Here is a 12,879-nt window from a genome sequence, read left to right on the forward strand (position 1 = left end):
GTTTGACCTATTAGATCATCAAAATAACTCCATCCATCCAAAACAAACAAACAATTAATGGTGTGCTTGCTTCAGCAGCACATATACTAAAATTAGAATTATACAGAGAAGAGCATGGCCACTGCATAAGGATGACACTCTAATTCGTGAAGCGTTCCATATTTTATTTAATGTTATCCTCTCTTTTTTTTTTTTTTTTTTTGTTTTAAAGAGAGAGTGAGAGAGGAGAGAGAGAGAATTTTTAATATTCATTTTTTAGTTCTCGGCGGACACAACATCTTTGTTGTATGTGGTGCTGAGGATCGAACCCTGGCTGCACGCATGCCAGGCGAGCGCGAAACCGCCTGAGCCACATTCCCAGCCCTGTTATCCTCTCTTAAAAGGGAGAATTGAGGGGTAATAACATCATAAGCCTCTCATCTACAAAGACTGGATGAAATATCACACTCCTGCTAAAAACACCAGAAAAATTAGTATTTTCATCAGAAGGAAAGACCTTGAATTCAAGAGACTCATGGACAATGACAGTTGCACTCCATAGGAAAGAATGGAACCTTGTCAAAGCAACAAACACACTTTCTGTCCTTTTTCATGTAAACAGAGTTAGCAAAAACCACTCCAAAGCAAAAGCTCTCAACCCACATGTAGATATTTGCTTACTGTGTAGGCCAATAGCTATGAACTACGTTAGGTTTTTTAATTTATTTTTTTGAGAATTTTTTTTTTTTTTAGTTGTAGTTGGACACAATACCTTTATTTTTTTTATTTATTCCATGTGGTGCTGAGGATCGAACCCAGGGCCCCACACATGCTAGGTGAGCGCTCTACCACTGAGCCACAACCCCAGCACCACCACCCCCTGAGGTTTTTTTAATTAATCATTTAAACGTTTGTACTTTTAAATATACTAACTATATAACTTTTTGTTTTTTCTGTTTTTCTTCCCCTTCCCCATTGCTGCATATGCCTTTAGAATTGATGCAGTATTACCATTAAAACATGTACTCTTATTTTTTAAATTTTTTTTGTGGTGCTGGGGCTCAAAGCCAGGGCCTAGCGTGTGCTAAAAATGCACTGGCCCACCCCCCAGCCCACTTAACACTCATGAAGCCACTTAGGAGCAAACTGTAACATTTTTAGGTATTGAAGTTTCTTCCTTCCCACTGTATCATATCACTGAAGCTACTATTCATTATTGGCAATCAGTTTAAATCAAAAAGCTACTGGATAACATTTGCCGTTCATGTATTTTGCGGCACTATTTATTAGCATTTTGGCATGTTTGGGATCATAAAGAGAACGTATCACCTATGACTACCTACTTCAGTTGGGTCAACACTACATTTTTTGTGAACTATTAATGGTGCTTCTCACTTTCTGATAATTTTCCTCTTATTAAGTAAATGTATTAAAGGATATTTTCATAATGCTAGCCAACATGGTGGTCCAGTGATAACTGAGCAGATAAAGACCAGGTGTCCTGAAAGTTTTATTGCAATTTTAGGTTTTGGTAACTATGCCCTACTATGGAAGTGTAAAAACTACAAACTCTTTCAAGGCATCATTTGGGGGTTTAATTGCATTTCTCTTTAACTTTATAAATTTGGATGTTGAGGGCTGGGGATGTGGCTCAAGCGGTAGCGCGCTCGCCTGGCATGCGTGCGGCCCTGGTTCGATCCTCAGCACCACATACAGGGATGTTGTGTCCGCCAAAAAATAAAAATATTGGGAAATTCTCTCTCTCTCTCTCAATTTTCCCTATTCCTCCCCTTTCTTAAAAAAAAAAAAAAAAAAAAAGATGGCAAACATTGACTGGAACAAAGAATTGAGGGCTCAATATTTTTGCAAAATTAAGTTTAAGTTTGGGGGAGATGTAGTTTAACTTTCAAATGATGTTCTGAAGTTTGTAGCATTTATACTTCTACAGGTGTCAAAGCTTAAAATTGCACTAAAATTTGTGGAGATAAATAATAAAGGTTAAAAAAGTTTAAAAAAAAAAAAGTACCCTCCTCTTTTAAAGTAGTTTTATGCAGGGTTATGTTGTATCTGCTTTGATCACCTAAGTTTCTTTTCTATAGATTTTGTAAAGGAAGATTATGAAAGATGAGTGTTAATTCACATGTAATAAATGAAAAGGAATTGGACCCTAATAGCAGGTGATATGAAAGTTGTTTTTTTTTTTCTTTTTTTTTAATCCTAAGTGTTAACCTGGTTGTAGGTATCTCATTTCAAGTCCTACTATATAAGAGAGAACTTACATGAACCTTGGGAACCTCTACTTCAAGCAAGGAGTAAATAACATAAGAGATTGATAACTAAATCAAATTAGTTAAATTTGTCACCTAAATTTGAAATATAAAAAGATTAGTGGGGCTGGGGATGTGGCTCAAGCGGTAGTGCGCTTGCCTGGAATGTGTGTGGCCCGGGTTCGATCCTCAGCACCACATACAAAGAAAGATGTTTTGTCCGCCGAAAACTAAAAAAATAAATAAATATTAAAATTCTCTTCTCTCTCTTAAAAAAAAGAGGAAAATCAAGTAATGTTTTTTTTTTTTTTAAATAAAAAGATTAGTGTTCTAAACTATGTGAAATCCATTTCTCTTTGTAAATGTAATCCTAGGAATCTTGCACTTATGAGCCAGGAATACTCTTCAATGTAACAATGCTTCATGTTGTACTGAGTGCTCCAGTTATCATTTTTAAATTTTTTTTCTTAGTTGTTGATAGATATTTATTTTATTTATTTATACATGGTGCTGAGAATCAAACCCTGTGCCTCACACATGCTAGGCAAATGCCCTACCACTGAGCCACAGTCCCAGCCCTGCAGTTTCCATCATTTTTAAAGGACAGACATAGGTGATAAATAATGGTATTTGAAATATTACAATCTACCACCTCAAGGAAAAAAAACATTATTTATGGAGTTCAGAGCTTGGATATTCAAATATTAAATGCAGTTTTATTTTTAAAAGAATGTTACAACTTATGTGGTTTTTATTTCTCATGTTTATATTAAAAGAAAAGCTAATAAAACCATTTTAATTTAAAAAATTCATGGTAAGTCAAGTACAGTCAAAAATGTTTACGATACATTAACAAAGGACTTGAATCTTATATATAAAAAACTCCTATAAATCAGTAATACACAACCCAATATGAACATCACCCTGAATGCCTTACTAAGAGATCAGTTGTTTCTTACCAGTTGTTTCAGATCAGTTGTGTTTTATCAGTATTGCAATAATACGGATGAAATATGGAGACTTGAACCAATGGGGGTAGTGAAAAGTACTCAGATTCTGGATATATTTATAACCTAACAGGAGGTACTGACATACACAGTATGAGAGAAAAAAGAAATCAACAATGCCTCCAATATGTCATGTCCATAAATTTGAAGTCTTAGTATTTTAAAGATATTAATTCTCCCATATTTATCTATAGGTTCAATATAACCCCCAAACAAAAATTGGAGGGTGTAGCTCAGTAATGGCGCACTTGCCTAGCAGGTATGAGACCCTGGGTTCAATCCACAGCATCCCTTCACAATTTGAGAACAACCTCAGCAATGAAGTGAAGGCCTAAGCCATGTAATGAGACCCTGTCTCAAAAATAAAAAGGGCTAGGGATGTGGCTCAGTAGTTAAGCATCCCTGAGTTCAATCCCTGGTACAAAAAAAAAAAAAAAAAAAAAAGGAATCCACATCATGCCCAAACACCTCCCTGCCCTAAAAAGAAGAAAAGAAACCAAGAGAGTTTTTGTTTGTTTGTTTGTTTGTTTGTTTTCCTTTGGGGGTGAGCCACATCCCCAGCCCTATTTTGTATTTTAAAGACAGGGTCTCACTGAGTTGCTTAGTGCCTGAAAATTACTGAGGCTAGCTTTGAACTCGCAATCCTCCTTTCTCAGCCTCCTGAGCTACTGGGATTACAAGCATGTGCCATGCCAAGAGAGAGTTTTTGTTTGTTTGATTTGATTTGAAACTTGTGGTTTTTGGTTTTGTTTCACAGTGCTAGGGATTCAATCCAGGGTCCCTCACTTGCAAAGCAAGTTGTCTATTATTGAGCTCAATAATTTGTTTTGGTTTGGTTTGGTTTTTGTTTTCATTCCATGGTACTGGGTATTGAACCCAGGGGCACTCTACATCCCCAGATCATAGTGAAACCCCACCTCAAAATAAAAAAAAATTTATTTTGAGGTGGGGTTTCACTATGTTGCTTAGCTACATCCCCAGACCTTTTTATTTTTTATTTTGAGGTGGGGTTTCACTAAGTTGCTGAAGGGGGCCTGGAAATTGCTATCCTCCTGCCCCATCTTCCTGAAATGCTAGGATTACAGGTATGTCTGGTTCCTAACAGATATCTAATAGGCAAACAAATTCTGAAAGTTCTATAAAGAACCAAGAATAAGCAAGAAAAACTTGAAAAAAGTAAAACTGGGCTGGGGTGTAGCTCAGTGATAGAGAACATACTGAGCATGCATAAAGCCCTGCATTTGATCCTCAGTACTACATGAAAAAGATGAAATAGAAGAAGAGAAAAATCAGAAGATTCAAACTATCAAGTGTCAGGTCTTAAAGTAATAGTAATGAAGACAGTGTGATGCTGGCACATGGAATAGAAGAAAGAATCCAACCAGGTTCAGTAGCGCACTCCTGTAATCCCAGCAACTAAGGAGGTTGAGGCAAGAGGATCACAAGTTCAAGGCCAGGCTCAGCAACTTAGCAAGACCCTAAGTAACTTAGGGAGACCCTGTCTCAAAATAAAATATCGCTGGGGGAGGTGGTATACACCTGTAATGCCAGCGGCTAGGGAGGCTGAGACAAGAGGATCCTGAGTTCAAAGCCAGCCTCAGTAACAGTGAGGCGTTAAGAAACTCACTGAGACCCTGTCTCTAAAATACATAATAGGGCTCAGGATATGGCTCAGTGGTTGAGTACTCCTGAGTTTAATTCTTGGTATCCCCTGCAAAAAAAAAAAAAAAATCAAAAAAAGTCCAGAAATAGACCCATGTACACATGGATACTGTTTTATGACAAAAGTGACAAGGCAAAGCTGTGGAGAAAGGAATTTTCAATAAAAGATACCAAATATCTATGTAGAAAATATGGTTCTTGACGCCGAACCTATACCAAAAATCAATTCCAAGTAGACTATAGACTGTAGACCTAAATGTGAAAAGTCAAACAATAAAACATCATGACCTCAGAGTAGACAAATATTTTTGGTTTTTCCACTGGGAATGAAAACCAGGGCTTTATGTGCTAGGCAAGCTTTCTACCACTGAGATACATCCCCATCCCCAAAGATTTTTATTTTTTGTTTATTTTTAGACAAAGATTCTTTTTTTTTTTTAAGAGAGAATTTTTAATATTTATTTTTTAGTTCTCGGCGGACACAACATCTTTGTTGGTATGTAGTGCTGAGGATCGAACCCGGGCCACACGCATGCCAGGCGAGCGCGCTACCGCTTGAGCCACATCCCCAGCCCTAGACAAAGATTCTTAAAACACAATTTTTAAAAACAAATGAAAAGATTGATAAATTGGAATATTAAAAATTAAAGGTAGGAACAGTAACACACCTGTCATCCCAGTGACTCAGGAGGTTGAGGTAGGAGGATTGCAAGTTCAAGGCCAGCCTCAGCAACTTAGAAAGACCCAGTCTCAAAATAAAAAATAAAAAGGATCCAGATGCACTGGCACATGCCTGTAATTCCAGCGGCTTGGAGGATCCCTGGTCTCAAAGCCACCCTCAGCAAAAGTGAGGTGCTAAGCAACTCAGTGAGACCCTGTCTTTAAATAAAATACAAAACAGGGCTGGGGATGTGGCTCAGTGGTTGAGTGCTCCTGAGTTCAATCCCCAATCCCCAATCCCCCCCCAAAAAAAAAAAAAAAAAAAGGCTAGGGACATAGCTCAGTGGTGAAGTGCCCCTGGATGAAATTTCTAGTACAAAAGAAAAGGTGGGGGTAGATAGAGAAGGTATTCCCTAGAGTAATGGGGAAAATATCTGCAATACATATGTATGGGGGAAAAAAATGGAATCCAGAATACATGTTACCAATAAATAAGAAAAAAAGATACAATTAAGTAGACAAATGATAGGGTACAGAATGGCCAATAGATATATGAAAATGTGTGTGGCAGATTGTATTGTCCAATGATAGTGGCAACAATATCTTCTATCTCACATGTTCCCCTTGCAATAAACTTTGACATCCTTCCAATTAGAGATAGTCTATGCCTCCTTCCCCTGAAATTGGGTGCACTTTTGTGACTATTTAGGTCAATAGAGTATAGAAGAGGGGATGTTTTGTGACTTCCCATGCTAGATCATGAAAGACTTAGCTTCCTTTTTATTTGCAGGAATATTCTTTCTTTAAACCTCAACCAACATGTAAGCAATGTGAAGACATCCAAAGAGATCACAGGGATATGCCCTGAATTAGATGAAAAGAGAGAAAGAGCTATCTGCTTAAGGCCCTAGCTGCTGTAGCCCCCATCTAGGCTGCATCCACAAAACAGACCAAAGTGAGGACTACCCAGCTATATTCCTTAAACCCAGATCTCTGAAAATATGAAAGACAATAAAAGGACTATTGGTTGTTTAAGCTGTAACTCTAAGTTGTTTAAGAACTTGGGGTGTAGCTCAATGCTAGAATTCTTGTCTATCATTTGCAAGTCTCTGGGTTCCATCCCCAGCACTGAAAAAAGAAAAGCAGTGGTACATGCCTGTAATTGCAGTAACTCAGGAGGCTGAAACAGGAGAATCACAAGTTCAAGGACATCCTCAGCAACTTAGCATGTCCTAAGCAACTTAGTGAGACTTCAAATAAACAATAAAAGGGGCTGGAGATCTGAACCAGTGGTTAAGCATCCCTGGGTTCAATCTCTGGTACCAAAAGTTAAAAATAAAAAGAACTGGGATGTAGCTAAGAGGCAAAGCACCCCTGGTTCAATTCCTAGATCAGAAAAAGAAGAGAAAATGTACAAGAGTGACAATACCAAGTACATGTGAGGATGTGGAGCAATTAGAACTTTCATATGCTGGCTGGTAGAAATGTATGCTGATAGCCAGGCCTAGTGGGACAAGCTTGGAATCCCAGAGATTTAGGAGGCTGAAATGGGAGGATCTTAAATTCAAGAATGACCTTGATATTTAATGAGAGCCTTTCTCAAAATAAAAAATAAAAAGTGTTGGGGCAGGAGTTGTAGCTCAGCGGTAGAGCACTTGCCTTGCACATGTAAGGCACTGTGTTCCATTCCCAGCACCACATATAAATAAGCAAATAAAATAAAGGACCATCAACAACTAAAAAAAAATATTTTTTTTTAAAGAGAGAGAGAGAGAGAGAGTGTGTGTGTGTGTGTGTGTGAGAGAGAGAGAGAGAGAGAGAGAGGGAGGGAGTGAGAGAGAGAATTTTTTGATCTTTATTTTTTAGTTTTCAGCGGACACAACATCTTTGTATGTGGTGCTGAGGATCGAACCCAGGCTGCATGCATGCCAGGCGAGCACGCTACCTCTTGAGCCACATCCCCAGCGCCCCCCCCCCGCCAAAAAAATATTTTAAAGAATAATAATAAAAATAAAAAGTACTAGGGATGTAGCTCAGTGGTACTACTCAGTTACCCAATGTAGCCCTGGGTTCAATCCCTACTACTACTAGTAAGAAGAAGGGAAGCTGGGCAAAATAATACATGCTGTAATCCCAGCAGCTCTGGAGGTTGAAGCAGGAGAATAGCAAGTTCAAAGACAGCCTTAGCAATTCAATGAAGTCCTCAGCATCCTGGCAAAAGTCTGTCTTAAAATAAAAAATAAAAAGGACTGGCTCAGTTGTAGAGTGCCTCTTGGTTCAATACTTGGTACCAAAAAAAAAAAAAGAAAAAAGAAATTGCCTCCAGATTTTTGGCATGTGTAGAAGAATGGAGTTAGTTACTGAAATAGGAAAAACACTTGAAGGACCAGTATTTTTGCTGTGGTTTGTATTTTGGTACCAGGGATTGAACCTGGACACATAACCAATGAGCCACTTTCCCACCCCTTTTTATTTTTTATTTTGAGGCAGAGTCTTGCTAAATTGTTTAGGGTCTTGCTAAATCGTTAAAACTGGTTTCAAACTTGCAATCCTTCTGCCTCAGCCTCCTGAGTTGCTGGGATTACAGGCATGTGCCACACTGCCTGGCAGGAGGAGATCTGAAGTGGGTTTGGGACCTCAATTTTTAACATGTGAAATTTAAGATACCTTGGGGCTGGGAATGTGGCTCAGCAGTAGAGTGACTGCCTAGCACATGTGAGACCCTGGGTTCGATCCTCAGCACCACATAAAATAAATACAATAAAGATACTGTGTACATCTACAACTAAAAAATAAATATTAAAAAAATTAAGGTACCTGTCAGAAACTTGTGCAGTGGCCAGGCATGGTGCACACACTTGTAAATCTAGCAGCTCTGGAGGCTGAGACAGGAGGATTGAAAGTTTAAGGCCAGCCACAGCAATTTAGCAAGGCTCTAAGCAACTTAGAGATCTGTCTCAAAATAAAATATACCCAGGCGCATGGCTCTGCTCTGGAGGCTAAGATAGGAGGATCTGGAGTTCAAGGCCAGCCTCAGCAACTTAGTGAGGCACTAAGTAACTCAGTGAGACCCTGTTTCTAAATAAAATACAAAATAGAACTGGGGATGTGGCTCAGTGGTGGAGTGCCCCTGAGTTCAATTCCCAGTACCAAAAAAATTAAAATAAAATAAAATATAAAAAGGATTGGGGATGTGGCTCAGTGGTTAAGTGCCCCGGTGTTTAATCCCTAGTTCAAAAAAAGGAGAGAGAGAGTGGGGAGGAGGGAGAGGGGAATTAAAGAGAGAAAGAGAAGAGAGATGCAGTGGCATACATCTGTAATTCCAGCTACTTGGGAGGCTAAGGAGGAGGATCACAAATTTAAGGTCAGCTTCAGCAATTTAGTGAGATCATGTCTCAAAATAAAAAATAAACTGGGAATAAATTGGGTGTGGTGGCACACACCTGTAATCCCAGTAGCTTGGGAAACTGAAGCAGGAGGATCCCAAGTTCAAAGCCAGCCTCAGCAAAAGCGAGGAGGCACTAAGCAACTCAGTGAGACCCTGTCTCTAAATAAAATACAAAATAGGGCTGGGGATGTGGCTTAGTGATCCAGTTCCCCCAAGTTCAATCCATGATACCAAAAAAAAAAAAAAAAAAAGAACTGGGAATATATCTCAGTGGTAAAGTACCCTTGGGTTCAATCCCCAGTGTCTCCCACACGTCCCCCCCAAAACCCCAAAGTGCCTATTAGAGAAATTAACAAATAGGAGGTTCATCCTGCAAATTACTTTAGGGGAGTGGCTTGGACTGAAAACATGGATTAAAGAGTCACTAGAAGAGATGGGCACAGTGGCACAGGCCTGTAATCCCAGTACACAGGAGGCTGAAACAGAAGGATCACAAGTAGGAGACTAGTATCAGCAACTAGCCAGGTCCTCTGCAACTTAGCAAGAACCTGTCTCAAAATAAAACACAGGACTGGGCATATATATAGCTCAGTGGTAGAATGCCCCTGTGTTCAATCCTCAATACAGGGGAGGAAAAAAGTCTCACCAGAGTGTAGACAATATTTGAAGCCATGGGACAAGGTGACATCTTCAAAGGAATGAGTGTGGGGAGAAGGGAGAAGAAGGCCAATGACTGAGCCTGTTGAATTCAAGTTTAGAGATCTGTAGTCTGGGTTGTAAGGACTAATGATATAGCATGTGTTCAACATCAAGCAGAACTCTTCCTTAAGAAATAATTGCACCCAGCATGGTGGCACATGCCTGTGATCATAGTAGCGCAGGAGGCTGAGGCAGGAGGATAATGAGTTCAAAGCCAGCCTCAGGAATTTAGCAAGACCCTAAGCAACTTAGCAAGACCCTGTTGTCTCAAAAAATAAAAAAAGGACTGAGGATATGGCTCAGTGGTTAAGTACCCCTGGGTTCAATATCTGAGACCCCCCAAAAAAAGAGCTAATTGATATTTTTTGATTGTTTGATTGGTAGCCAACTTATAAAGTCCCTTTCACAGGCTTTTTGTTTTTCTCTACCTATTAATTAGACTTTTCATTTCAGATAGGTAGTGTGGTGCATCCCTTTAACTCCAATGACTGGGGAGGCTAAAGCAAGAAGATCAAAAGTTCAAGTTCAGCCTCTGCAACCTAGCAAGACTGTCTCAAAAAAAAAAAAAATGAAAAGGAATGGGGATATAGCTCAGAGGTAAAGTGCCCCTGGGTTCAATCCCTGATACCAAAAAAAAAAAAAAAAAAAAAAATTAAACATTAGCCATGTTGCTTGGTGATAGCTACACCTAGATTCAATCCCTAATACAGTAAAAAGAAAACCTCATTAAATGTTTTATTCACTAACTCAACTTCATGAAAATAGCTACTGCTGGAGGCTGGGATTGTGGCTTAGTGGTAGAGCACTTGCCTGGCATGTGTAAGGCACTGGGTTCGATACTTAGCACCACATAAAAAAATAAATAAACAAAATAAAGATATTGTGTCCATCTACAACTAAAATATTTTTTAAAAAAAGAAAATAGCTACTGCCCCAGTTTGATAAAATAAGGAAACTGAGGGATATGGAAATGAAGAGATTTTGCTCAAGGTCACACAGTATTTGAGTCAGAACCAGAACCAAACACAGACTCTTAGACTCTGAAGTTCCTGCTCCTTTCACTGCTTCCTGCAGACCTTCAGGAAAAGGAAGTCTGGATGGAGGCTATAAGGGAACCCAAGTAGGAGATAGGCCTGATTGACCTTAAGCGTGAGAGACAGTGATCAGCCAGGGAAGATGAGCAAAAGGGCCTGGAAAAAGGTGGTCAGCAAGAAGAAAGATGGTCCTTGCTGATGGAGTCCTGAAGGATACTGGAGAGGAGGAAGGGGAAATGATTTGGGGATCAGTGGTGAAGAGAGGCTGTATCAATACCTGTGCTAAAGCCACTGGATTTCTAGAGCGGGGAAGAGGATGAAGTGAAGTTGATGACAGAGGACCTTCTGCCTATACCCTCAGAGGTGTGTCCGGCTGCCTCCTAGGCCTGCATGGACCCAGAATGGGGCTGGAAAGGGCCCCCCATATACAAACTGGGCTCCTGGAGGGCACAGCTGACACTGTTTCCCACATACTGAGATACCTGACCCCAGTCTGGTGGGGGGCACATGGCCTACCCACCTTCCTTGCTGTTCCTACTCCCTAGACCTGAGGGCCCAGCACAGAGAGGGTTAAGGTCCCAGGAACTTTGCCTCTGGTGTGGGTGGGAACTGTCATCAGGAGCCTTGTCTGCCCTGATAACCCAGGCTGCCTATCTCTTCCAGAACAGCTGTGAGGCAAACAGGTTGACCTGGCAGGAAGGGAGGGAGGTAAGGGCCTGGATGATGGCGGGAAGAATTTGTAAAGGTAGGGGCTCCCAGGCTCCCTGGTGATCTAATTTTTCACCCTGAAACTACCTTCAGGGTTGTAACTGGAGACAGGAGAGGTTATGGCCCTTGTTTAGACACAGAGGGCCCCAACCACCCAGAGAACAGGAACTGGGAACTGCTGAGCAGACTTAGGGAAGTGTTGATAGGAAAGTTTTTCTTTTTCTTTTCCTTTTTTTTTCGATTAAATTCAGTGGTATTTTATCACTGACCTACATGCGCAGCCTTTTAAAAAAATTATTATTATTAATTTATTTTCTATTTATTTGGGGGGGTACCAGTGAACCCCTTTTTATTTTTTTTAATTTTGAGTTGCCCATGCTGGCCTTGAACTTGTGATCCTCCTGTCTCAATCTTCCAAGTTACTGGAATCACAGGCATGTGCTGAAAGACCCCAGCCCAACAACCTCAGGCCTAGTTGCAAAACCACCGAGGCATGTCACAAACCTACGCAGGCACCAGAGGTGTTTTTCAGACAATCAGTTAGGTGTAACCGGTTGAGAAAGCACAAAGGACCAGGTCCTAAGGCATGCCTGAATGAGCAGCAACAGGAGGACCAGAGTGCTAACATGTAACTTTTATGTGGCTTTTCCAGTAACATAAAGTGAAAAACAACTTTGCCCTTTAGGTAATCTATATGCTGGGTTTAAAATTAACCAATAAGAAACCTATTGTTTCCCCCGTGTGAAGACTGCCCCTTTACCCTATAAAAATCTCTGTATCCCCCAAGCCCGGTGTGTGCCAGCTCACCAAAGCTCCGGCTGAGGTTCTGCTGGGCACCCGCAGGCGCCTGTGTCCCAATAAATCCCTCTTGCTTTTTGCAGCCAGTGTTTCGTGTGATTCTCCTTGGACAGGGAATCGGGGGTCTTTTCAGTGCCACCACATCTGCCTTTTCCTTTTTATTTTTTTGGGGTACATTATAGTTGTATATAATGGTGGGATTTGTTGTTACATATTCTTACATGCACACAATATAAAAATGTAATTTGGCCAATATCATTTCCATTTTCCTTCCTCTCCTCCCTCCCCTGAAAGTTTTCATTTCTAACATTTAATAGGTGTCTCAGCAGATACGCAAGGAACACACTACCATGTGCACCTGCACAGGTACCAGAGTAAGCACACATGCCCATTGTACAAGTACTACTGGGGGAGATGAGCAGGGAAAATCCATTGCAAACCCAAAAGGGAAGGTTCCAGCATTTGTTGAGTTCCTGCTGTATATGAAACAGGCTCTATGTTAGAAATTTCCATCTTTACTATCTCATTTCTTTTTTTTTTAAAGAGAGAGAGAGAGAGATTTTAATATTTATCTTTTTAGTTTTCGGTGGACACAGCATCTTTTTTTTAAATAGTAGGAAATTTCTTTTTTTTTTTAAGAGAGAGAGAGAGAATTTTTTAATATTTATTTTTAGTTT

At 40.0% G+C, this 12,879-nt stretch overlaps 1 non-coding gene across 1 annotated transcript; it reads left to right on the forward strand.

Moving 5' to 3' along the window:
* Nucleotides 1–62: 62 nt before the first annotated feature.
* Nucleotides 63–166, forward strand: LOC113182895 (U6 spliceosomal RNA). Its single transcript, XR_003300797.1, has one exon. It is a non-coding gene; the product is annotated as a U6 spliceosomal RNA (small nuclear RNA).
* The last annotated feature ends 12,713 nt before the right edge of the window (nt 167–12,879 follow it).

The sequence above is a fragment of the Urocitellus parryii genome, chromosome 7, assembly GCF_045843805.1.
Source record: "Urocitellus parryii isolate mUroPar1 chromosome 7, mUroPar1.hap1, whole genome shotgun sequence".
NCBI lineage: Eukaryota > Metazoa > Chordata > Mammalia > Rodentia > Sciuridae > Urocitellus > Urocitellus parryii.